At 43.9% G+C, this 26458-nt stretch overlaps 1 protein-coding gene and 1 long non-coding RNA gene across 4 annotated transcripts in view; both read right to left on the bottom strand.

Annotated features, from left to right (window-relative positions):
* Positions 1–526: 526 nt before the first annotated feature.
* LOC111961156 (uncharacterized) lies at positions 527–15510 on the bottom strand. 2 transcript variants are annotated; one of them, XR_011476524.1, is made up of 4 exons: positions 15161–15510; positions 3723–3804; positions 1757–1950; positions 527–1112 (listed from the first exon to the last, which is right to left on the bottom strand). It is a non-coding gene; the product is annotated as an uncharacterized lncRNA (long non-coding RNA). The 2 variants fall into 2 exon arrangements; XR_002876959.2 differs by lacking the exon at positions 1757–1950 and having other exon boundaries at positions 15161–15468.
* A 7322-nt stretch (positions 15511–22832) lies between these two features.
* Positions 22833–26458, bottom strand: part of enc2 (ectodermal-neural cortex 2) — a 43253-nt gene continuing 39627 nt past the window's right edge. For both annotated transcript variants that reach the window (XM_023985220.1, XM_023985219.1), the window contains one exon: positions 22833–23850. The gene's annotated coding sequence lies outside the window, so the exon portion shown is untranslated. The remainder of the gene's footprint in view (positions 23851–26458) is intronic.

Genomic DNA, 26458 nt, shown 5'->3' on the forward strand with positions numbered 1-26458 from the left:
TAGAGGAGAAAAAAACCCACTTGGCCCTGCTTTGAGAGCATCAGTTCTAGTGTGCTCCCTGACTGACTGGTAATCTTTCTGAGGCCCTTTCTGGGGGCAAAAAAATAGGGTTAAAAGCTGCTCTTGGTTCAAGCCAATCAGTGTCCACTTTGCTGAACTTCACAGTTGAATGCTTTGGAATGGAATGCAGGGAGGAGAGGAGTCACCTTCACTGGGGGAGCTGTGGGAGGAAGCTGGGGCTCTGATGTCTCAATGTGACGTCCCAACTCAGTCTATGCCAGAGTTCCAGACAGGAACTTTAATGACCAGCTACCACCACTATGGACAGGGCTATCCATTGGGCTAGGAGTGTTTCTTTGATGTGAAAACTAACCAGAAAAAAACTCTGTGACCTAGTTATAGCCTTAGATAATCATTCAAAACTAGCTGTAACATTTTACTACAGTGGGATAAATCAGGGCCACACAGAGTGTTTCTTGGTAGTCTTAAACAAAATCTACTTTGAAACAAAAGTATACACCGCACACACATGGTTATGGGCTTACAAAAAAGACACCTGTACCATGTCATATAGAGTTGAAATGTATTCAATTTTTGAGTTTGCATCCCAATATTACACTTTATATACATCACAGAAGACTGAGCTAAAACAAAACCGTTTGACATAGAAACACAGGATTATCTGCAGGTAAAAAAAAAAAAAGAAGCTTAAAATGATAAAAGGCTGAAAAATATGAATAACATTCCACCCATAGGTAATTTGACTGCAGGAAAGGGCTACAAGTTGTTTCTGTTATGTAAGTCTCGTAGTCATTAAAAACTGTCCCTATAAGGTACACTGCTCCTGCTATATCCCCCTCCTTTCAGTGAACCCTATGGCATGCAGAGTGCATATCTTGAAACAGTTTGATAAAGTAATCAGTCCCAGTGGGCTGCAGGGTTCTTGTGAGTTTTCAGACAGCTGAAGTGCTTGTGCTCAGAACGGACAACTCCTGGGTCTTGGCTGGCTGAAAATAGCTCCTCCGCTCCGTTCCTGCACCCATTCCACTTGACTGGAACTCTTGCGACTTAGCCTCACAGGAATGCTTTTAAAAACGAAGATGTGGTTTCTCCTGTGAGTTTAGAAACTACATTATTAGTTACATCAGACATTTATAGACACAGCAACCTACAGACAAGATGGAGTCCTCATATATAATGTATAGGGCAATGATTATTTGGACTCCTGAAAGGGTTTGGTGAACTAATATTCTGCCCGAAGCTCCAAAAGTTCCCTCAGGCCTGTGTTTCAGAACTTGTGCCTGAGGCTGTAGATCTGTAGGTAATTGTCACGTCTACTCCCGTTACCCCTCTCCGGCGCTCGCAGGTCTACTAACCACCAGTCCTGGCAACCCATCATTACGCACACCTGGCAAACTTCATTACGCACACCTGTGCCTCATCATTAGACACACCTGGACTTCATCACTTCCCTGATTACTCCCCCTTTGTCTAGCACTCCTTTGTTATCACCCATCGGAGAGTATTGTTTCTGTTCATATGCTACGCTTATCCGTGTATTCACGCTTATGGAACTCACTGTCTGCGTCTGTTACAGTAATACACTGAACAGAAATATAAATGCAACAATTTCAAAGATTTTACTGAGTTTCAGTTCATATAAGGAAATCAGTCAATTGAAATACATTAATTAGGCCCTAATCTATGGATTTCACATGACTGGGAATACAGATATGCATCTGTTGGTCACAAATACCTTTTTTAAAAAGGTAGGGGTGTGGATCAGAAAACCAGTCAGTGTCTGGTGTGACCACCATTTGCCTCCCGCAGTGCGACACATCTCCTTCGCATATAGTTGATCAGGTTGTTGATGGTGGCCTGTGGAATGTTGTCCCACTCTTCTTCAATGGCTGTGCAAAGTTGCTGGATATTGGCGAGAACTGGAACACACTGTCATACAAGTTGATCCAGAGCATCCCAAACATGGTCATTTTTAAAAATGTCTTTTACTAGGCAAGTCAGTTAAGAGCTAATTATTATTTTCAATGACGGCCTAGGAACAGTGGGTTAACTGCCTTGTTCAGGGGCAGAACAACAGATTTTTACCTTGTCAGCTCTGGGATTCAATCTTGCAACCTTTTGGTTACTAGTCCAACGCTCTAACCACTAGGCTACGTGCCACCCCAATGGGTGACATGTCTGAGTATGCAGGTCATAGAAGAACTGGGACATTTTCAGCTTCCAGGAATTGTGCACAGATCTTTGCGACATGGGGCTGTGCATTATCATGCTGAAACATGAGGTAATAGCGGCAGATGAATGACATGACAACGAGCCTCAGGATCTTGTCACGGTATCTCTGTGCTTTCAAATTGCCATCAAGAAAATGCAATTGTGTTCGTTGTACATAGCTTATGACTGCCCATACCATAACCACCATGGAGCACTCTGTTCACAACGTTGACATCAGCAAATTGCTCGCCCACACAACGCTGTCTGCCATCTGCCCAGTACAGGTGAAACCTGGATTCATCCGTGAAGAGCACACTTCTCCAACGTGCCAGTGGCCATCAAACATGACCATTGTTGCAGTCAGCATGTCAATTGCACGCTCCCTCAAATCTATGTGACAAAAATGCACACAATAAAACAGCCTTTTATTTTCCCCAGCACAAGGTGCACCTTTGTAATGATCATGCTGTTTAATCAGCTTCTTGATATGCCACACTGTCAGGTGGATGGATTATCTTTGTAACGATTGTCGTAAGGAGAAGAGGACCAAGGTGCAGCGTGGTAAGTGTCCACTTTTAACTTTTAATAAATACTAATGCTTGAACAAAAAACAACAAAGCAACAAACGAACAGTTCTGCAAGGTGCAATACACTAAACAGAAAACAACTACCCACCAAGCACAGGTGGGAATGAGGCTACCTAAGTATGGTTCTCAATCCGAGACAACGATAAACAGCTGCCTCTGATTGAGAGCCACACCAGGCCAAACACCTAGAATTACAAAACATAGAACAAAACATAGAATGCCCACCCCAACTCACGCCCTGACCAAACCAAAATAGAGACATAAAAAAGGAACTAAGGTCAGGGCGTGACAATCTTGGCAAAGGAGAAATGCTCACTAACAGGGATGCAAACACATTTGTGCACAAAATTTGAGAGAAATAAGCTTTTTGTGCTTCACGAAAATGTTGGGGATCTTTTAATTCAACTCATGAAACACTTTATATGTTGCGTTCATATTTTTGTTCATTATAGATCTGTGGTGGAAACAGATTTATCTTTTGGCTATAGTGATCCAGACAGACACAGGCTATGAGGGTTCCAACCCTGCCCACTGTCCAGTCCAATACTATACCACAACTACCGACTGAAACCCTTATTGGTCTGAGGCCAGAGCTGGCTGTAATTACCAGACAGTAATACATGTACATGCTATAATGTGCTCTATATATAAGCTATGGTTCACCACAGAGGTGGAAGACAAGTCGTTATAGCTCCTGCAGCAGCTCAGAATCAAACGTTGTATTTGAGAGAGTTTATTATTAGTGAGTCCGTTGCATATACTGTAGTCATTGAAATGCATCTGACACCATATATCTAGTACGTGATCATCTACAACACATGCAAACCCCCATGATGCTCTACAGCACACTTGGGAACGTGTGGAGATGCAACAGCTATGTAGACATAAAATGTAGGAATGCACCTGGTTGATCAGTCTGGTCACACAGCCATTAAAGCCAGTCCTTTCCCATCCCAGGCTGTGTCCAGAGCGTGATGGATTACACCTGGGAGACAGGAGTAATTAAGCCAGTTAAAATGATGTGACTATTGAAGAAGAGAGTTCATTCTGGAGAGCCTTTCACTACTAAACAATGGCATTCTCTTACTGCTTCACTTTTGTCTCTTCGTTTTGGGTGCCTTTGTGATTACGGATGTGTTTCCATTCCCTTAATTACTTCTTGGACTGTAAATCCAGATAGAGAGTGTGTCTCAGTACAAACAGAGAACAGAACAGAGAACAGAGAATCAAAACGCTATGCTTAATTATGGTCAGCCTTTGATTTCCCCGAGTCCTTTTTTTTAATGCTGGATGTTGATAAAGATGAAACACTTTTCCCATGTCACAGTGGAAGGATTACTGTATTTCCTAGATTGTTGTTGTTCCTCCAAAATGATTGTACCATGCTCATCAACCCCTCTCTCTCTCCCCCGACCTGCTCTCCTTACAGTCCCTGGCACAGAAGGAAGTTGGCAGGTGAGTAATAGAAAGCAGGGTGTAATTACACTGAGCACTGGAGTGTGGAGAGGGGAACCTCAAAACATCAAATACGGGCCCAACATTTGCTGTCAGGTCATGTTTGTGTGTTCCAATCAGGCTGTCATGCTGCCAGGCAGCATCAAAATAACTCTTTAGATGTGCCATTGACCTTGTAAGAGTCAAGGCAGTGACTTATGACTGATGTGAGTGATACACAGCTGTGTGGTTGAATAGTTCAACCAGCTGTCCTCTTCCTGGCAGCTTTGGTTACCCCCACACCTGTTTTCAGGTCTCTCCGTTGGTTCTCTTTACCTCGTTAGGCTTAGGTAAATGCATTTCATTCATTAAAGAGGGTATACTTTCATTGCTTGTAGTTTAATTATGTTATTTGTCCATGTTCGTCTGAGAGAAGTGCTATTAACGTCTAATTCTTCTCTTAATAATTACATTGTACGTGAGGTTGCAGGCTAATCTGCTCTGCAGGAAATGTGACGAGATCGAATATATAGTAGGCCATAATCGTTCTGGTTCCACATACTGTCCAGGCTGCTGTAGGCTACAGTAAGTGCTTGAACATACTTATTTTCCTGTGGTTGTGTGAAGAATTCATCCTAATGGCAGCCACTCGGATAGATAGCGATCTGCTGTTTTTCACAGAACAGCAGATCCAGCTATCAACCTGATTTTGGACGGAATTACTTGGTATCACCTGGAACGCTTCCTACACCCAAGGATTATTATTCCCAAGCTATACAGCAAATGTTCTGGCAAACAAACAGAAACCTGAAAACACCATCCAACCTGGAATTTTTTACTTTCAAAAGCCAAGAAGAAAAATACATTACAATGATACATTTTACTTTATAAGGACTGAATGCTAAGGCTACCAAGCTTGCTAGGACAAAAATATACAACTTAAATTAGCACTGACGTGTGAAGCGAGAGGTGTCAAAGCCCTTGAGCCCAACAATGGCAGGAGAGCCCCAACCAAATGGAGAGGCCTTAGAAGCTGCCTCCCGCTGTTCAGAGGTAATTGACATACAGTACCCTCTGTATGTAAAGAATAATAAGACACAAAACGAATACAAAAATCAATTGACACTTTTTGCTGACTATTATAAAAATGGGAACATAAGCAACCTTATCTTCCACACACACCATCCCCTGGCATGGCACAGTGCTATATTAGCACACCAGCCCTCTGTAAGAGGGGGGGTGTTACCGATTGGTGGCAACTCAGGATACTAGACAACGAGGACTCTGAGCCAGCTAATATAAATCTCGATAAGTCTGGAACAGTATTGGTACAGGGCAACCACAAACAGTTTCAGCTGGACTTTCCCCTAATCAAATAAATAGCTCAGCAGGAGAAAGATAGAAAAGAGAGAAAGATACCCTTGAGAAAGATACCCCCACCCCGAGCGGGTAAGACCAGACTTTTCATTATATAACCCCACAGACGAGCAACCCCAAGCGGAAAATCAACCTCCCAGCACAGGGTACTACTCCCTCATTGAAATGAATGATAAATTCACCCAGCTGGAGTTAAGGCGGGTGGAGCTGGAACAGGTGTTTACACTCCAGTCACCACAGACCCAGACAACAGTCCAGCACAACAACACCCCCTTAACTAGACCTGGAGAACTGGCGGTGGAAAGAGATATATCTGCACTCTGGACTGTAGTGAGACAACATCAACAAGAGAAAGAGCAGGAGCAGGAGAAGAACAGAGCACTAGAGGAGAGGATCAGAGTGCTGGAGGAGAGGGTGAGGGGGATGACGTGTGACAGAGAACAACCCATTAGAGAGGTGGCCACCCCCACAGAGAAGCCAGCAGAACAGCCCACCTCAGCTCCCGAAAAAAAGTCTCGACACCACAGCAGAACAGTCCACCCCAGACCCTAACCAGACAAATGAAAAACCCCAAGCCCAGGGGATCCCACCCCCCCTGTCAGCCACCCTGATGGCCCTCCTGACAACCCCCCCACACCCACTGAGGACATACACAAGACAGATTGTACTCCTTATGGACTCAAATGGGAAATATATACAAGAAAATAAACTTTTCCCCAAACACAGAGTGTCTAAACTCTGGTGTCCAAACACCCAGCGTGCCCTAGACCTTCTGTCTGAGGACCAACTAGGGTCACCCAGGCACATAATAATACACACAGGCACAAACGACCCGAGAGCACAGCAGGAAAGGGTGGCCACAGCACTCAAGGGAGTGATTGAAAAATATTATTCTACTTTCCCCAACGCACAAGTGGTTATCTCCACCCTGCTACCACGAACAGACTTCCACCCTACTACCATACAGCAGGTAAACACAAGTATTTCCCGTGACTGTGCCTCAAAACCAAATGTTTACCTGGCCCACCACTCCACCCTGGACTTGAACAGCCTTTATGACCAGGTCTACCTATACAAGGCAGCAGCGCCCACCTTTGCCCGGACTCTAAAGGATATCGCTCTTAAACGCAGCCCCAACACTTCACACGGGTGCAACAGATTAACAAACCCCCCCGCCCAGACCAGCAAGACACTCTCCCAGACCTGTGGGACCTCCCTCTGGACCTACACGCAGAGGACCAACGCCCAGAGGACCTGCATCCAGACCACAACACCACCAGTCACATCCATACCCCCACCCCAATCAATCAACACCCTCCTCCAAGTCAACCATGCCTACACCCCATGTAGGCCCCCCCAGATCAGACATATGTTTCAGGCCAGTAAGTGTGAGCAGAGCCAGCTGAGCATCTGGTACATGCCATTGGCTTGGTCTAGTGTAAGAGTGGGGGCAACTCAAACATACGCCCAGTCCGTGAGCAGGCAAACAGGCCCAACCCCCACTCTTACACTAGACCAAGCCAATGGCATGTACCAGATGCTCAGCTGGCTCTGCTCACACTTACTGGCCTGAGGCCAAACCACACGACCAACAACATTGGACATTTTATGGAACACAAAGCCTTCACTATCTCATCCTGGAATATCCAAGGACTGAGGTCATCTGCCTTTGGCCTAAAGAGCAGGAACCTGGACTTCACCAAATAAATCGGAAATACAGACATGGTCATCCTACAAGAAACCTGGTATAGAGGAGACAGACCCACTGGTTGCCCTCCAGGTTACAGAGAGATGGTAGTCCCATCCACCAAACTACCAGGTGTGAAACAGGGAAGGGACTCAGGGGGTATGCTAATTTGATATAGAGCAGACCTAACTCACAAATTAATCAAAACAGGAACATTTTACATTTGGCTAGAAATTCAAAAGGAAATGATCTTAACAGAGAAAAATGTCCTCCTGTGTGCTACCTATATCCCCTCACTAGAATCCCCATACTTTGATGAAGACAGCTTCTCCATCCTGGAGGGGAAAATCAATAGTTTCCAGGCCCAGGGACATGTACTAATCTGTGGCGCCCTAAATGCCAGAACCGGACAAGAACCTGACACCCTCAGCACACAGGGGGGGACAAACACCTGCCTGGAGGTGACAGCATTCCCTCCCCCATATGCCCCACTAGGCACAACTATGACAACATAACCAACATTAAAGGGGTCACAAATCCTGCAGCTCTGTCACACGCTGGGTATGTACATAGTCAATGGTAGGCTTCGAGGGGACTCCTATGGTAGGTACACCTATAGCTCATCTCTTGGCAGTAGTACTGTAGTCTCTTAGAGTGTTCACAGTCAGCCCACTGACACCCCTATCAGATCACAGTCTATTTGAACAGAGCAATACTCAATTATGAGGCATCAAAGCCAAAGGAACTCATTAATATTAAGAAATGCTACAGATGGAAGGAACGTAGTGTGGAAACCTACCAAAAAACAATTAGGCAACAACAAATTCAATCCCTTTTAGACAACTTCCTGGACAAAACGCTCCACTGTAATAGTGAATGTGTAAACTTGGCAGTAGAAAATCTTAACAGTATATTTGACCTCTCAGCTTCCCTATCAAATCTAAAAATTTCAAACAGAAAACCGAAGAAAATTAACAATGACAAACGGTTTGATGAAGAATGCAAAAACCTAAGAAAGAAATTGAGAAACCTGTCCAACCGAAAACATAGAGACCCAGAAAACCTGAGTCTACGCCTTCACTATGGTGAATCACTAAAACAATACAGAAATACACCACGGAAAAAGAAGGAACAGCACGTCAGAAATCAGCTCAATGTAATTGAAGAATCCATAGACTCTAACCACTTCTGGGAAAATTGGAAAACACTAAACAACAACACGAAGAGTTATCTATCCAAAATGGAGATGCATGGGTAAACCCCTTCTCCAATCTTTTTGTCTCTATAACAAAGAACAAACAGCAAAAACATATACATGATCAAATAAAAATCTTAGAATCAACTATTAAACACTACCAGAACCCACTGGATTCTCCAGTTACCTTGAATGAACTACAGGACAAAATAAAAACCCTCCAACACAAAAAGGCCTGTGGTGTTGATAGTATCCCGAATGAAATGATAAAATATACAAACAACAAATTACAATTGACTAAACTCTTTAACATCATCCTTAGCTCTGGCATCTTCCCGAATATTTGGAACCAAGGACTGATCACCCCAATCCACAAATGTGGAGACAAATTTGACCCCAATAACTACCGTGGGATATGCGTCAACAGCAACCTTGGGAAAATCCTCTGCATTATCATTAACAGCAGACTTGTACATTTCCTCAGTGAAAACAGTGTACTGAGCAAATGTCAAATTGGCTTTTTACCAAATTATCGTACGACAGACCACATATTGACCCTGCACACCCTAATTAACAAACAAACCATAACAAAGGCAAAGTCTTCTCACGCTTTGTTGATTTCAAAAAAGCCTTTGACTCAATTTGGTATGAGGGTCTGCTATACAAATTGATGGAAAGTGGTGTTGGGGGAAAAACATACGACATTATAAAATCCATGTACACAAACATGTCTGTGGTTAAAATTGGCAAAAAAAACACATTTCTTTCCACAGGGCTGTGGGGTGAGACTGGGATGAAGCTTAAGCCACACCCTCTTCAACAGATATATCAACGAATTGGCGAGGGCACTTGAACAGTCTGCAGCACCCGGCCTCACCCTACTAGAATCTGAAGTCAAATGTCTACTGTTTGCTGATGATCTGGTGCTTCTGTCACCAACCAAGGAGGGCCTACAGCAGCACCTAGATCTTCTGCACAGATTCTGCCAGACCTGGCAGTAAATCTCAGTAAGACAAAAATAATCGTGTTCCAAATAAGGTCCAGTCGCCAGGACCCCAAATACAAATTCCACCTAGACACTGTTGCCCTAGTGCACACAAAAAACTATACATACTTTGGAAGTTACCTGTGGTGCTGATGTTTAGGCCACAAAGCTGTGAACGATCTGAGAGACAAGGCAAGAAGGGCATTCTATGCCATCAAAAGGAACATAAAATTCAACATACCAATTAGGATCTGGCTAAAAATACTTGAATCAGCTATAGAACCCATTGCACTTTATGGTTGTGAGGTCTGGGGTCCGCTCACCAACCACGAATTCACAAAATGGGACAAATACCAAATTGAGACCCTGCATGCAGAATTCTGCAAAAATATCCTCCATGTACAATGTAAAACACCAAATAATGCATGCAGAGCAGAATTAGGTCGATACCCGCTAATGATCAAATTCCAGAAAAGAGCCGTTAAAGTCTACAACAACCTAAAAGGAAGCGATTCCCAAACTTTCCATAACAAAGCCATCACCTACAGGTAGATGAACCTGGAGAAGAGTCCCCTAAGCAAGCTGGTCCTGGGGCTTTGTTCACAAACACAAACAGACCCCACAGAGCCCCAGGACAGCAACACAATTAGACCCAAACAAATCATGGGAAAACAAAAAGATAATTACTTGACATATTGGAATGAATTCACAAAAAAACTGAGCAAACTAGAATGCTATTTGGCCCTAACAGAGAGTACACAATGGCAGAATACCTGACCACTGTGACTGACCCAAACTTAAGGAAAGCTTTGACTATGTACAGACTCAGTGAGCATAGCCTCGCTATTGAGAAAGGCTGCCGTAGGCAGACCTGGCTCTCAAGAGAAGACAGGCTATGTGCACACTGCCCACAAAATGAGGGGGAAACTGAGCTGGACTTCCTAATCTCCTGCCAAATGTATGACCATATTAGAGACACAGATTTCCCTCAGATCACATAGATGCACAAAGAATTTGAAAACAAACCCAATTTTGATAAACTCCCATATCTACTGGGTGTAATACCAAGGTGTGCTATCACAGCAGCAAGATTTGTGACCTGTTGCCACAAGAAAAGGGCAACCAGTGAAGAACAAACACCTTTTGTACTTTAACCATTTGCACATTATTTTGGAGTGTAATGTTTACTGTTAATTTCTATTGTTTATTAACATCACTTGCTTTGGCAATGTAACATATGAGAGAGAGAGAGAGAGAGAGAGAGGACCCATACGGTGCCACCCCTTCTTCATTCTTTATCCATCTTTCTGATGGTCATTTATGACCTATTGGAGATCAATAAGGATCACTGATAGGTTCAATGGTTGGGCTCAAGGCTAACCTGACAGTCATTCTCAGTCTGTTGCATATGATATTATTGATTTGGTTTATAATAGTGATGGAACACTCACCACATATATACAGCACAGTTTGGCTGTTTCTATCTGTATGTTTAGCATTATGTTTAGCTACCATGTTGTGCTGCTGCCATGTTGTGTTGCTACCATGCTGTGTTGTTGTCTTATGTCTCTCTTTATGTAGTGTTGTGGTTTCTCTCGTGTCGAGATGTGTGTTTTGTCCTATATTTTTATTTTTAATAACAGACCCAGTCCCCGCAGGAGGCCTTTTGCCTTCTGGTAGGCCATCATTGTTAATAAGAATTTGTTATTAACTGACTTGCCTAGTTAAATTAAGGTTAAATAAATACAACATAAAAGCATTGTCTTCCTTTTCAGACCCCTGCTCAAACAGTTTACATGTCACGTTGTCAATTTGATTGTAGTACTGACGCAAATATGTTTTTGGTCATACGTTAACGACCATTTAAAATATACAGTAGGCTACACAACCACTCTTATACAGTCAGTGTGACACATTAAAGCGTGCTCTTTTCTCTGCCGATTATAATTGCCGCACATGAATGTTCCATCCATCTTTCAGATCTGACTGCTTCTTAATGATACTGTCATGGTACTTTAGATTTCTGCTGGAATGGTAACAGCTGATGGATGGCACTGAATTAATGAAGAATTAGTGGTACTATGATAGAATGACAGGAATCTTTTATATCCATCATATATACTCTTCTGATCCCCATGGATAAAAGATGGTAAGCTTAGAGGGAGGACAGAATTTCATTGTGTTACATGACCTTTGAGTAACCTTTGAGGGAATCTAACATCCATGCCAGACCAGTAATACAGTATCTTTGATGTGTATACAGGTTTATGGTGAATCCTTCACCTTGTTTCTCCCTCCCTCTGACAGTACAGCGTGTTCTCTCGCTCTCTGATTTAATCGGGAAGCTGTGAAATGGGATTTGTAACACCCTGGCTGAAATCCTCAACACCTAACTTGTGAAACGACAGAAAGTCTCTACTAGAAAGTGTCCTCTTAGCGATCTTATTTTGTCACTCAATGTTTGCTTGTGCCTATCCTATGTTCTCTCCTTTTCTCATGAGAATTTGTCATATATTTAACCCAACACCTGCCCAAACACCTTCCTTTGCCCTTCATGGAAACCTAATATCTCAGCCTTGGCTGTGATTACTGTCATTGTCATTCACTAGCTTCTACAAGACCAAAATTACAGCTTGCACCGCCTCAGGGGGATTACTCTCTCAGACATAAGTGATGGTTACCCCTCTAAACATTGGGTTTATACCCTTTTCCACCCCCACCTAGTCACAGTGCCCTAAGAGTGTCACACAAACATACAGCAACAAGGTGACTCCCAGGCAACAGGAGCATGTGGCGGAGCCCCCTCCCTGACCGCCTGAGCCCATCCCACCCCCACCCTGTCACTCCCCTTGGCCCCAGCAGCTGGCCCTGCCAGCCTATATAACCTACTGCAGGAGGGAGGTAAGGAGCAGCTGTATTTACCCTGCACACCGCAGGAGACAATGCGACAGGGTGGAAAGTTGAGCCAGAGTAACGTGTTCCACTGCAGTACTGTAAGTGGAAACCAGGGTTAGGTGTTCCACTGCAGTACGATTGTCAGGGGAGAACACAGGGTGTAGGTGTTTTCCACTGCAGTACTGTTCATGGGAAACCAGGGGTTGATGTTCCAGTGCAATACTGCGGGAAACCAGGGTTAGGTGTTCCAGTGCAGTACTGTCAGGGGAAACCAGGGTTAAGGGTTCCAGTGCAATACTGTAAGGGGAAACCAGGGTTAAGGGTTCCAGTGCAATACTGTAAGGGGAACCAGGGTTAGGTGTTCCAGTGCAGTAAAGTCAGGGGAAACCAGGGTTAGGTGTCCACTGCAGTACAGTCAGGGAAAACCAGAGAATGTGTCCCACTGCAGTCCTGTCAGGGTAAACCAGGGTTATGTGTTTATTGCAGTATAGTCAGGGGAAACCAGGGTTAGATGTTCCAGTGCAGTACTGTCATGAGAAACCAGGGTTAGATGTCAGTGCAGTACTGTCAGGGAAACCAGGGTTAGGTGTTCCACTGCAGTACTGTCAGGGGAAACCAGAGTAAAGTGGTCCACTGCAGTAGTGTCAGGGGAAACCAGGGTTAGGTGTTCCACTGCAGTACTGTCAGGGGAAACCAGGGTTAGGTGTTCCACTGCAGTACTGTCAGGGGAAACCAGGGTTAGGTGTTCCACTGCAGTACTGTCAGGGGGAAACCAGGGTTAGGTGTTCCACTGCAATACTGTCAGGGGAAACCAGGGTTAGGTGTTCCACTGCAGTACTGTCAGGGGAAACCAGGGTTAGGTGTTCCACTGCAGTAATGTCAGGGATACCAGATTTATGTGTTCCACTGCAGTACTGTCAGGGGAAGCCAGAGTAAAGTGTTCACTGCAGTACTGTCAGGGGAAACCAGAGTCATGTGTTCCACTGCAGTACTGTCAGGGTAAACCAGAGTCATATGTTCCACTGCAGTACTGTCAGGGGAAACCAGGGTTAGGTGTTCCACTGCAGTACTGTCAGGGGAAACCAGGGTTAGGTGTTCCACTGCAGTACTGTCATGGGAAACCAGGGTTAGATGTTCCAGTCAATACTGTCCGCGGGAAACCAGGGTTAGGTGTTCCAGTGCAGTACTGTCAGGGAACCAGGGTTAAGGGTTCCAGTGCAATACTGTAAGGGGAAACCAGGGTTAAGGGTTCCAGTGCAATACTGTAAGGGAAACCAGGGTTAGGTGTTCCAGTGCAGTAAAGTCAGGGGAAACCAGGGTTAGGTGTTCCACTGCAGTACAGTCAGGGAAAAACCAGAGTAATGTGTCCCACTGCAGTCCTGTCAGGGTAAACCAGGGTTATGTGTTTATTGCAGTATAGTCAGGGGAAACCAGGGTTAGATGTTCCAGTGCAGTACTGTCATGAGAAACCAGGGTTAGATGTTCCAGTGCAGTACTGTCAGGGAAACCAGGGTTAGGTGTTCCACTGCAGTACTGTCAGGGAAACCAGAGTAAAGTGTTCCACTGCAGTAGTGTCAGGGGAAACCAGGGTAGGTGTTCCACTGCAGTACTTGTCAGGGGAAACCAGGGTTAGGTGTTCCACTGCAGTACTGTCAGGGGAAACCAGGGTTAGGTGTTCCACTGCAGTACTGTCAGGGAAACCAGGGTTAGGTGTTCCACTGCAGTACTGTCAGGGGAAACCAGGGTTAGGTGTTCCACTGCAGTAATGTCAGGGGATACCAGATTTATGGTTCCACTGCAGTACTGTCAGGGGAAGCCAGAGTAAAGTGTTCCACTGCAGTACTGTCAGGAGGGAAACCAGAGTCATGTGTTCCACTGCATACTGTCAGGGTAAACCAGAGTCATATGTTCCACTGCAGTACTGTCAGGGAAACCAGGGTTAGGTGTTCCACTGCAGTACTGTCAGGGGAAACCAGGGTTAGGTGTTCCACTGCAGTACTGTCAGGGGAAACCAGGGTTAGGTGTTCCACTGCAGTACTGTCAGGGGAAACCAGGGTTAGGTGTTCCACTGCAGTACTGTCAGGGGAAACCAGGTTAGGTGTTCCACTGCAGTACTGTCAGGGGAAACCAGGGTTAGGTGTTCACTGCAGTACTGTCAGGGGAAACCAGGGTAGGTGTTCCAGTGCAGTACTTCAGGGGAAACCAGAGTCATATGTTCCACTGCAGTCCTGTCAGGTAAACCAGGGGTATGTGTTTCTTGCAGTACTGTCAGGGGAATCCAGGGAGAGAGGAGAGGCCACTCAGAGAAGAGGAGAGAGAAGACTAGACTAGAGAATAACAGCAGTTTGGCTGCTATGCTATCTGGGTATAATATCAGGGCAACTAGATTACTATGCACCAACCGTACCTTTTATAATTGAAGAGTTTTATTCTGAAACTCTACATATCCATTTTCATAAATGTTGGTAAATGAGCTTTTATTGTTTAAAGAACTTCTGAAAGAGATTGGTGTGCTTTTTTCACCATCTAATCATGTTATGGGGTTATTCGATGACAGACATGTATTTGTTTGAAATCTGTCACTTGATTGTTTCATTTCAGAAAGTTTGTTGCAAAGAACTGTTTCAAATGTATTAAATCAATACAGTAATATGAGATCTGTATGTATAAATATTTGTAATTTAGCAGATAATCTTATCCAGAGCGACTTACTTTCCATTTCCTAATAATTGCTCCCACAGTTGATTTCTTCAAACCAAGCTGCTTACCTATTGCAGATTCAGTCTTCCCAGCCTGGTGCAGGTCTACAATTTTGTTTCTGGTGTCCTTTGACAGCTCTTTGGTCTTGGCCATAGTGGAGTTTGGAGTGTGACTGTTTGAGGTTGTGGACAGGTATCTTTTATACTGATAATAAGTTCAAACAGGTGCCATTAATACAGGTAACGAGTGGAGGACAGAGTAGCCTCTTAAAGAAGAAGTTACAGGTCTGTGAGAGCCAGAAATCTTGCTTGTTTGTAGGTGACCAAATACTTATTTTCCACCATAATTTGCAAATAAATTCATAAAAAATTCTACAATGTGATTTTCAGGATTTTTTTTTCTCATTTTGTCTGTCATAGTTGAAGTGTACCTATGATGAAAATTACAGGCCTCTCTCATCTTTTTAAGTGGGAGAACTTGCACAATTGGTGGCTGACTAAATACTTTTTTGCCCCACTGTATATTGTATTATGACCCAGTATCCTACTGTATTAATGGGCATGGTGCCTTTAATCTTCTGTGCAGCAGAGTGATTCAGCATATAGCAGGGTAGCAGGGTTGGGTTCTAAAGTGCAGAGTGATTCGATAAAGGACCGGAGTGCCAGGTAAGGTCCATTATACTGCACATCCTGTCTCTGACTCACACTGCCTGTGCTTTGACCCCATGGCTGCCTGCTATTGATTTCCAGAGAGGTAGAGCGACTCCTCTCAGAGAGGAGACAGGTAGATGCTCTTCTCCTCTCCTCTCTTCACTGCTCCGTACACCAGAGATCTCCCTCCAACAGGCCAGGACTCCAGCATCACACAGGCTGTTAATTGTACTGTTAAAAATGGATGAGCCCTGGGTGGGAGGAATCATCTGTCCAGGGGACCACACCTCTCTCCTCTCCTCCACTCTACTGTCTTGACCACATCTGTACGTAGGGCCCCTGGGAGCCCCGGTGCTCTACCTGGTGCCTGCTCCCTGCACCGCACTGTACACTTGTACCTCTTGAGACTAACAACGGGCCCTGCCACACCAATGTCGCCAGGAATGGAAGCGGTGGGAGGCCTTTGACCTTCCATTCACCTTAGTGTATCTAGAGAAAATATTTCACAGTGATATATTTACTATGGAACAGCAAAGTATTACAATTGCATCAGTATAAAATGTGTTGGGGGAATCTATAGAACAAGATTACAGTATAAAAGGAACAATACAAATAAATGATGACTGATGCCATGTTATCTGTATAGTATTCCTCTGGGGGGTAGAAAGACAGCAGGCTGTGCTGCTACAGGTTATGCTCTCTCTGAGTATTAGGAGGACCCATAAAACCCCCCGCTGTGCCCCATTCACACGCCTGACATGATTGCCTCCAAAATAGCTTTCTTCCATGTGGCGTGAGGATAGAAACTACTCCCCACTCCAACCCTCCTCCCTCCTGCAATCTTTACATCCCCCCTCTCCCCGTCTTTCAACAGTGAACATAATTGCGTAATGTGCCTCTCACATCCGAGACAATGGAAGCAGCAACGCAAACAATGACAACAAACAAACAGGGTCCTACTTTGAAAGACAGTGCAGCAAAGTGGCTAAATCCCTGTGCTCAGATTCATTCCTCTGTGTGCTGTAGACATGTGAACACTGCTCTCCCCTGGCGTGCTGCTTCCTCCACTCAGCTGCAGGAAATGTGCATTAGAAGATTATCTCTCAAGGATTGGCAAAGATTAAAGAGTTGTACAGTGGCTTACGAAAGTATTCACCCCCCTTGGCATTTTTCCTATTTTGTTGCCTTACAACCTGGAATTAAAATAGATTTTTGGGGGGTTTGTATCATTTGATTTACACAGCATGCATACCTTTGAAGACGCTAAATATTTTTTATTGTGACAACAAACAAGAAATAAGACAAAATACTGAAAACTTGAGCATGCATAACTATTCACCCCGCCAAAGTCAATACTTTGTAGAGCCACCTTTTGCAGCAATTACAGCTGCTCTTGGGGTATGTCTCTATAAGTTTGACATATCTAGCCACTGGGATTTTTGCCCATTCTGCTCCAGCTCCTTGAAGTTGGATGGGTTCCACTTTAAGTCATACCACAGATTCTCAATTGGATTGAGTTCTGGGCTTTCCAAGACATCTAAATGTTTCCCCTTAAACCACTCGAGTGTTGCTTTAGCAGTATGCTTAGTGTCAATGTCCTGCTGGAAGGTGAAACAGGTTTCCCTCAAGAATTTCCCCGTATTTAGCTCCATCCATCATTCGTTCAATTCTGACCAGTTTCCCAGTTCCGGCCGATGAAAAACATCCCCACAGCATGATGCTGCCACCACCATGCTTCACTGTGGGGATGGTGTTCTTGGGGTGATGAGAGGTGTTGCGTTTGCGCCAGACATAGCGTTTTCCTTGATGGCCAAAAAGCTCAATTTTAGTCTCATCTGACCAGAGTACCTTCTTCCATATGTTTGGGGAGTCTCCCACATGCCTTTTGGCAAACACCAAACATATTTGCTTATTTTTTTCTTTAAGCAATGGCTTTTTTTTGGCCACTCTTCCGTAAAGCCCAGCCCTGTGGGGTGTACGGCTTAAAGTAGTCCAATGGACAGATACTCCAATTTCCGCTGAGGAGCTTTGCAGCTCCTTCAGGGTTATCGTTGGTCTCTTTGTTGCCTCTCTGATTAATACCCTCCTTGCCTGGTCCGTGAGTTTTGGTGGGCAGCCCTCTCTTGGTAGGTTTGTTGTGGTGCCATATTTTTTAAATTTTTTAATAATGGATTTGATGGTGCTCCATGGGATGTTCAAAGTTTCAGATATTTTTTTATAACCCAACCCTGATCTGTACTTCTCCACAACTTTGTCCCTGACCTGTTTGGAGAGCTCCTTGATCTTCATGGTGCCGCTTACTTGGTGGTGCCCCTTGCTTAGTGGTGTTGCAGACTCTGGGGCCTTTCAGAACATGTGTGTATATATACGGAGATCATGTGACACTTAGATTGCACACAAGTGGACTTTATTTAACTAATTATGTGACTTCTGAAGGTAATTGGTTGCACCAGATCTTATTTAGGGGCTTCATAGCAAAGGGGGTGAATACATTTTTTTGAAACCATAATTTTTTTTCATTCACTTCACCAATGGACTATTTTATGTATGTCCATTACATGAAATACAAATAAAAATCCATTTAAATTACAGGTTGTAACGCAACAAAATAGGAAAAATGCCAAGGGGGAAGAATACTTTTGCAAGGCACTGTATATTGTAGTGTGTGTGTGTGCATCTGTTCGTGCACGTGTGTGTATGTGCGGGATTGTGTGCATACGCGTGGCTTATGAGTGTGTGTGTGTCTGTGGCATCCAGCACAAGCTTTGTTGTCATTGCCAAGTTTTTCACTGCTGCTGCAGCTAACATGTTTCAGCACTGCTCTGGGAGGTCACCTCCGATTTTACAGTAGCCTTTTTCACATAGTTCTTCCTACACTTGGCACATGTACTACCAGACAGACAGAAAGATGACATCACCCCAGAGTAATGCAGACAGAGCACCTGGGTTGGCGAGCCCTGGGCTTACCTGTACTGCAGCTCCAGACTCCTGTTATGTAAACTTAAAATCTTAAGGAGTCGGGCTTTCCATAGAACCTAGGTGGAGGGTCTCAGCTTGACCGGAAAGCACACACATTTCTGTAGAATTATAATATTCTCTCCTACATTCCCCTCTTTTTGGAATTAAACAGTACAGCATTAGTCAGTTGAGGATGTTCTCAGCAGGTTTACATAAAATGATTCACATAACCGTAAATAATATGATAAAATGATTCGCTGAACAGGTGCAGGTGTAGGATCTTAATTTGACCACCCTGTTGTTGCAGGAAATTTCCTTTAAAAAGGATTCTAAAGTTTGTAATATCTACTTTAAAATGTCTGAGTTGATTTGCCCTAAATAAAAATGTATCAACCCCTACACAAATGTCCATTTATAGCTGGAATCTGCATTAAGTGAAAAAACACCACTGTTTGACCCAGCACATTTGTTATTGTTTTTGTTTTGTTTGAGGCGCATCCAGCACTGTGAGAAAATACATTCACAAAACATACTCTGCTGTTCTATCGCTCGTGCAGTGTGGGGCTTCACGGATGCCCATCGCTCTTCACTTGACATATCATAATTCCATTCTCAAGCTTGATTGGGTTGTTTTGAAGGTGATCTCAGTCATCCATCCACTAGACATTCCCCTCTCCATTCCTCTGCATGAATAGCTACTAGGATCAAAATTCCAATATCACATTCCTGATCCTAAATTTAATAAGACAATCATGAAAATTGGATATGTGAAAACCTGCAAATAGGAAGTAATGAATAAATTCAGCTTTTTGGAAAACTATGGACCTGGCTCAGCTCATCTCGCAAATTTGTCAGAATCTAGAATCTAAAACCATGGCTGCTATACATTATTTAAAATRKGGGGGGGGGGGGGGGGGGGCAACAGTTGTGTCCTTAAGGAAACTTTGACTGGGTTTATAATATTTAGTTCTGAATTCCAGCTCAGCTTAAAGTCCATGGATTGTTGAAAAAGATTGCACAATTGTATTTTCAAACGCTTTTCAACCTTATGCAGCCCACCTTTTTTTCTCAATCTTTAAATTTTTTATTTTACCCATTGGGAACTTGTTACCTGTAGGTTGAGGACATTTAAGATAAACTCTTATAATAGCTATATAATACACTATAATTGTAGAACTGTTCATAGTGGAGGTGTGTTGTAGTTCCTGTTTATCAGCTGTCTGTCCCAGTGGTGCAGTCAGGCCAGTCCAATCCTGCTGCTCTCTTCTCCACAATGACAGAAACACCAGCCACCCCTTACACACAATACGGCTGCAGCCAACCATCAGCTTGACCTCTGACCTCTCAACCCCCAGGAGAGTCTGTGTATCCAAGGCATTCAGAGAGAAGGTCGATAAGACTTCCTGCAGAACAGAACTGCATGCTAAGCAATTGAGGTTAAGAGCAGCAGACCACTGTCAATCCCATCGATGGGGAGGAAGATGAGCTGCTCATGTTGTTGACCTATTTTGACACAGACTTACTGGGCTAATGGAACTTGTTTTTTTCACGTCTGTTAATCAGCGGTAAATAAAAGATGAGCTGGTGGAGCATCAGACAGGCCCTGATCTATGATTGGCATTACAGCGTGAAGTGAGTGTGAATGACTCTCTCTGTGCTCTTAATGTGATGATTTTCTGACCATCATGCATTACTCCTCCACTCAACTGTACTGTGTCCATGACCTCTCTGGGAAGCTGCCAGGTTATTAGCCTTCTATATGTACAGTATAGCTCACAGTATGGTGGTCACACAGTATACGTCAGATGCTTTTCCTTGTTCATTGAGAGATACTCCAAAGTTTACAGAAAGCAAAAGCCTTTTAAAACACCAAAACATTTCAGAAATTCAATAGCTGTAGTTGACAGTCAGAGTTCCAGAGTTGTGAACAGCTTCATGGAGCTTGCAGGGGTAAGGGATTGTGCATGTTCAAGCCTTATGTACAGTATCATTTCAGAAGAGATTTACTAGCTGTCAAATATCTCAAAGTGATGCACATGGCAACACTAAAGGAGAGACAAGAGAGAACTTATTTGGATGAATGTTCCAACATAATTGGACATCGAGAGATATGTATTCATTGCTAGCTGGTTCTTTTATTGTTGGGGATGTACTGTCACATGTAGTGATTGTGTAAATGCAGAAAATGCAAGAAATGAGCTTGAAAAAACAAGGCATTCTTTATTCTCTTTTTGGGAACAGTAAAAAAACTGTTGGCTAAAGGATATTTAGTTATTAAAAACAGTAGACAAAAAGACTTCAATGTATTATGTAATAGCCTTTCATGAAAATAGAATTGTTGCACTTCATTGCACTTTGAACTCCTGTGAAGTTTAGCAAGATTTAAGTATTGCTTGAGGGATGTTGTGAACTGGGAAGAGAGGAGTGGATTTGCTCAAATATACATGAGCAAGGATGCTCCAAGATTGCTCAATTATGAAGCAGCTAACGAAAAAAACCAGAACAACTCTGCTGCTGCATTTCAATGAGAGTCAGCTCCCTGTGAATGCTAGCATGCTATTAGGGTCATACACAGACTATCCCATTAGGAGTTTGGAGGTGCTGCAGCCTGAAAGCAGTTAGGTGGAGTAGCTCATTATGTAGTACAGTGATACACCTCTGCCATAATCTTAGAATGGAAAACAGCATAGGCCTATACTGGCAAATTCTTTGTTTTCTCAGTGAAATAAGTATGGAAAAGCAACTCATATTTTTGGGGGGGGGGGGGGGGGATCAGTTCCATCCCAATTCAACACCTGGCTGTAGTTCCCATGCAGAACAAGCCCAGAAATCTACTAGATCATTGAAAACATACAATCTTAACTGGTCATAATGAAAAAGGAGTGTGATGGTAGCAGTCCCTCGTAGAACCCTAAGGGCATTGTATGTGTGTTGTAAGGAGGGCGATCTTGGATGATATGTGATATCAGTGATGACAAAGGGCAGCAGGTGGTCTGTCCAGACGGCTGAGAGGCAGGTCGGATAGTCTCCTGGCAGAGGACTCACCTTCCACCTGCCCAGGGGGCTTGCTATGCTGCCTGGCGACGCCTGCCTGTGCCCTTGGCTGCCTTTGGAACTCCTGCTAAAGCTTCTGGGCTGACAGCCACACAGGCTGATTAGAGGGGAGGGGTAAATATGTCTGTAATGGGCTATAAACAGCAACGCAACAACCTTGTGGCCATACTGTCACTGATTGGTGAATGGGTGGTTGACTAAATGACTTTGGGTGGTTGTTATTTGGACGAACATAAGGATGAGTGAACGTCTAAAGGAATATACCCTTTAAACTTTTTTTATGGCTGGAGCCTAGGGATTAGACTTGTTCCTTTCAGCAAAAAAAAAAAGCTGAGAGAATCAAGTGTGTGTTTCTTTACCCTGAGGGGCCAGGAAGAGGCAGGAAACATCACTGATGTGGTCTGCGTCCACACCAGTCACTCCCATCCTAATGTGTCGTGCTAATAGCTTCTCACTGTAGCAGTGCAAACATTACAGGATAAGACCCTTGTATCCTGGGGAGGAGAGGATTGTTAGGCAAACAGTTATGAATAAAACCTTAAATCATTCATTTACGCAGACAATGTATTCAGCAGGCAGAGCCAGGCTAACTTACCGTTGCCTTCGCTAGGTTTATCTCAGGGTCTTTATATTGGTGCTCATAAAGGACTGATTGTATATACACGTGAAAATACAGGAGAAGTCATTTGAGGTTGCATACTGCAATAGTTCGTGTTTTCCTATAGCAAAATAAAATATGGACTGAAGTGTGCTTCCAAAAAACCTTGCATTAAATAATTCATCATGAGAACATTATTTGCATTGTTGAAGTGAGCTTACTACCATTTCTACCATTTGGCTAACTTAGGTCACTCAGAAGTGTTCTGCTAACATTCTCATCAGAGTAACCACGTCAGAAAAGGGATGAAATTCTGGAATAAATCCCCACTGGTTTTAAGCCAACTCAAATTATTATCATAAGCTGATTTTCTCTACTTCAAAGCCCTCTGGAATGTCTGCATTAGAGTTGTCACACAAATCAAGACAAGCTGAGGCACTTATTTAAGCCGTTTCCCTGTACTTATGGAACCAGTCAACATGCATGAAATAGTCATTTATTCAAACACTTCAGAGTGAAATGACAAACCTTCCTGCCAGTATTAGGCACAAGGAATTCAGTTCACAAGGAGGCCTTATTACAGTCCTTGAAGGCACCCCTCACATGGAAAACTGCAGTTTAAAAGTGAGTCCTTATCATTAAAAATCATTAAAAGTTCCTGTTAAGTTCTCCTTCCTATCAGGGACTGCTGGAAAAAAAGGTTGTTGCTTCCGTGCGGCTGTCATCCCACAAACTAACTCCAGAAATAAACACAATTCACAGAAGAAAAAAGTCTTAGTATCAAAAGGTTAGTACCCTCATTGACCCATTATCAACCCACCGAGCAAAAACTGGTTGAATCAATGTTGTTTCCATGTAAAAAAAAAACACAATTTCCTCTGAAAGGTCAATGATACAATGTGTTTCTTTGATATATCTCATTGTTTTATAAAGTTGACTTGCACTGTAGGCTATTTGTTGGATATGAGCGTTTGCCGAGTTCATAAATCCTGTGTGCTGAGAGCCTACAGCACTACCTATGATGGAACGGATAGTGTTCCTGCTTACTGTAGTTTATCAATTGTCATTTACAAAAACACATCAGCCCTTGAGGCTATTTCGCCCGGGTTGAGAGGTGGAATGATCTAGTAGTGGATCCCTCAAAAGAAGAACACGTTTCAAAAATAGCCTCAGTCAAAAATACTGAGCAATATACCCAAGTCAGTGGTCTGTCAATAAAGTGTCTCTCTCTCTCTCCATGGTCATGGATAAGACTGTTTGGAAGCATGGTGTGGATGTCTCTTTGTGCTATAAAGGAGTAGAGCCAGCTGATGACATCCCTCTTGGAGGACCTTGTGTTCAGATCGTCTGGAACGGGGGAGGTGGGTTTGGAGGAGCAGGAATGGGCGACGCTGGCGGAGCCACATCCGTCACCCGATGGACACACGTCACGCTGTGCTGCGGGCAGGCAAGCCCTAGCAAGCCTCTGCCAGTCACTACGGTCAGAAACATGTGACACCTGTGAACAGAAAGGGTGAAAAAAATACATGTGAAACCCAAGACTCAGGAGGGAGAAAACGGCAACCGACAAAACAGCTCCAATGAGAAATACAGACTCAAGCGATCTCAGTTCTGGATTGTGTAAGCGCAAGATGATTACTGTACATTCATGTCGTGCAAAATATTGATTCACAGTAAGACTACTGTATAATCATGCAGTTCAACAGTTGTTTTTCAAGCAGATCCTCGTCATGTAAATGTATCCCCCCCCCCCCACAAACAATGTGTACGGAATTGACAGAGGCATGACTTCTCTTGGGAAAAAGGGCGCACACAGTTTGTACATCTGCTGTTGTATTCCTCTGGTTTTGGCTTTGAGTCAACCTCTTTTCCTCTCTCCCCCCCTCCCAGCAACCAACCCCCCTGTTGTCAGCATTCCATATATTGTGCAAATGATCCTGCACGTAGCATGATCAGCGTTGGAAGTACCTGCAGCCCTGGAGCACAGGCAACAATGGGCCAGTGAGCTCCATAGCCACCGAGCCATACATGGCACAGATCAAAATAACAAGGGAGGAGGACTGCTAACAGATTTAAAGAAGATTTAAAGAAGCAATAAAACTGGCCGTCTTTAGACTAGTTGAGTATTTGGAGCATCAGCATGTGTGGTTTCGATTACAGGTAAAAAATGGCCAGAAAGAAATAACTTTCTTTTGGAACTCGTCAGTTTATTCATGTTCTGAGAAATGAAGGCTATTCCACGCGAGAAATTGCCAAGAAACTGAAGATCTTGTACAACGCTGTGTACTACTCCCTTCACAGAACAGCACAAACTGGCCCTAACCAGAATAGAAAGAGGAGTGGGAGGCCCCGTTGCACAACTGAGCAAGAGGACAAGTACATTAGAGTGTCAAGTTTGAGAAACAGAAGACTCACAAGTCCTCAACTGGCAGCTTCATTAAATAGTACACACAAAACACCAGTCTCAACGTCAACAGTGAAGAGGCGACTCAGGGATGCTGGCCTTCTAGGCAGAGTTCCTCTGTCCAGTGTGTGTTCTTTTTTGCACATCTTAATCTTTTATTGGCCAGTCTGAGATATGGCTTTTTCTTTGCAACTCTGCCTAGAAGGCCAGCATCCCAGAGTCGCCTCTTCACTGTTGATGTTGAGACTGGTGTTTTGCGGGTATTATTTAATGAAGCTGCCAGTTGAGGACTCGAGGACATTTTGAGCCTGTAATCGAACCCACAAATGCTGATGCTCCTTAATCAGAACAACAGTTTTCAGCTGTGCTAACAATTGCAAAGGGGTTTTCTAATGATCAATTAGCCTTTTAAAATTATAAACTTGGATTAGCTAACACAACGTGCCATTGGAACACAGGAGTGATGGTTGCTGATAATGGGCCTCTGTACACCTATGTAACTTATTCCATAAAAAATCTGCTGTTTCCAGCTACAACATTAACAATGTCTACACTGCATTTCTGACCTATTTTATTTTATTGGACCAAAAATGTGCTTTACTTTCAAAAACAAGGACATTTCTAAGTGACCCCCACATTTTTGAACGGCAGTGTATATACCGTGGGGAAAAGAAGTATTTCATACACTGCCGATTTTGCAGGTTTTCCTACTAACAAAGCATGTAGAGGTCTGTAATTTTGACATGGCATAAGTATTTGATCACCTACCAACCAGTAAGAATTCCGGCTCTCACAGACCTGTTAGTTTTTGTTTAAGAAGCCCTCCTGTTCTCCACTCATTACCTGTATTAACTGCACCTGTTTGAACTCGTTACCTGTATAAAAGACACCTGTCCACAAACTCAATCAAACAGACTCCAACCTCTCCACAATGGCCAAGACCAGGGAGCTGTGTAAGGACATCAGGGATAAAATTGTAGACCTGCACAAGGCTGGGATGRGCTACAGGACAATAGGCAAGCAGCTTGGTGAGAAGGCAACAACTGTCGGCGCAATTATTAGAAAATGGAAGAAGTTCAAGATGACGGTCAATCACCCTCGGTCTGGGGCTCCATGCAAGATCTCACCTCTGGGGCATCAATGATCATGAGGAAGGTGAGGGATCAGCCCAGAACTACACGGCAGGACCTGGTCAATGACCGAAGAGAGCTGGGCACAGTCTCAAAGAAAACCATTAGTAACACACACGCCGTCATGGATTAAAATCCTGCAGCGCACGCAAGGTCCCCTGCTCAAGCCAGCGCATGTTCAGCCCGTCTGAAGTTTGCCAATGACATCTGGATGATCCAGAGGAGTATGGGAGAAGGTCATGTGGTCTGATGAGACAAAAATAGAGCTTTTTGGTCTAAACTCCATCGCCGTGTTTGGAGGAAGAAGAAGGATGAGTACAACCCAAGAACACCATCCCAACCGTGAAGCATGGAGGTGGAAACATCATTTTTTGGGATGCTTTTCTGCAAAGGGACAGGACGACTGCACCGTATTGAGGGGAGGATGGATGGGGCCATGTATCACGAGATCTTGGCCAACAACCTCCTTCCCTCAGTAAGAGCATTGAAGATGGGTCATGGCTGGGTCTTCCAGCATGACAACGACCCGAAACACACAGCCAGGGCAACTAAGGAGTGGCTCCGTAAGAAGC

Source organism: Salvelinus sp. IW2-2015, linkage group LG4q.1:29, assembly GCF_002910315.2.
Source record: "Salvelinus sp. IW2-2015 linkage group LG4q.1:29, ASM291031v2, whole genome shotgun sequence".
In the NCBI taxonomy this organism is placed as follows: domain Eukaryota; kingdom Metazoa; phylum Chordata; class Actinopteri; order Salmoniformes; family Salmonidae; genus Salvelinus; species Salvelinus sp. IW2-2015.